We start from the raw sequence: 1,160 nt of genomic DNA, 5'->3' as shown, positions 1-1,160 counted from the left end.
CTAGTACCCAGACTCCTTTAGAAAGTAGCGCCTTTCAAAGAAAATAGGTCCGTAATATGTGCTAAAATTATCGGCCGACGTACCTTATCATATAAAATTAACGCTCAATGAAATGCACCTCCCTGGCCTAGAGGAAAAGCAAATAAGAGCAAAGCGAGCATAGCACGCTAACAACCTCACGTTTCTGAAATTTTCAAAGTGAAATACAAAAGAACGATATTTCAAATTTCATGGTCATCTTCGGTAACTGATCTTTTGCAGACAGATAAAATAAGCTATGTTATGGGGCGAGGGAGGGAGTGAATTACGCAGGCAAGTTTGCTATTTTTTCTTGGGTTTTAAATACAGTCGAACCTCTCGGTATGGACCACTCTCTAATACGGCCACCTCTCTATTACGGACAATCTCCGATGTCCCAACAATATTTTCTTTAGAGAAAAACCTCTTTTTAAAATCTTGTTAATACGGACCCTCTCTAATATGGGCAACGGACACTAAATCTCGGCCCCGGAGAACAAATTCATGTAAATTTAACCTCTTTAATACGGACACTATGGTGATCAGGCGATGATATTTTGTGTTCGTAATGCAATTTCCTGTTTGTGGTTACAAAAACAACAAACGTAACGCTTTATTCATCTTAGACGTTTTCGGATTTGTGCTAAGTGTTAATTTTTTTACCTGCAGCATTGCGTTGCAGAACATTTCGAGTTAGTGGTGACCTCTTGAACCTTCAGAGACCTTGTCGATGGATGGCATGGCATGGTGAGATGAAGATCTAAAATGAAAAACCGCAGTACTGGTTTGCCGGCCACCGCACCAAAGAAAATGATCAAATGTTACAGACATACATGTAACGGATGTAACGAAACTTAGGTTTATTATCTGCGCGGTGGAGTCCGAATCTTGATTGCGGACTGATCGAGTTTTATTGCTGCCTTTGTGTTGTTGCGGGCCCAAGAGAGGCCCGCAACCCTAATCTTGACAGTGACCAGTGGATTGCGTATTACGCGTGCGCGCCACGTTTATAAAGGCTATCTGCAAACCGGAAGTTGAAAATTTTGTTCTTCCACTAAGAACGAATATTGTCTCCAAGAGCGATAAGAATGCGAAAAATCAACAGTTTGTCACTTAGATCGAGGCTTCTGTCTTGCAGACAT

Source organism: Oculina patagonica, chromosome 3, assembly GCF_052425735.1.
Source record: "Oculina patagonica isolate OP01 chromosome 3, crgOcupat, whole genome shotgun sequence".
NCBI lineage: Eukaryota > Metazoa > Cnidaria > Anthozoa > Scleractinia > Oculinidae > Oculina > Oculina patagonica.
Note: the sequence above shows the minus strand (reverse complement) of the source record.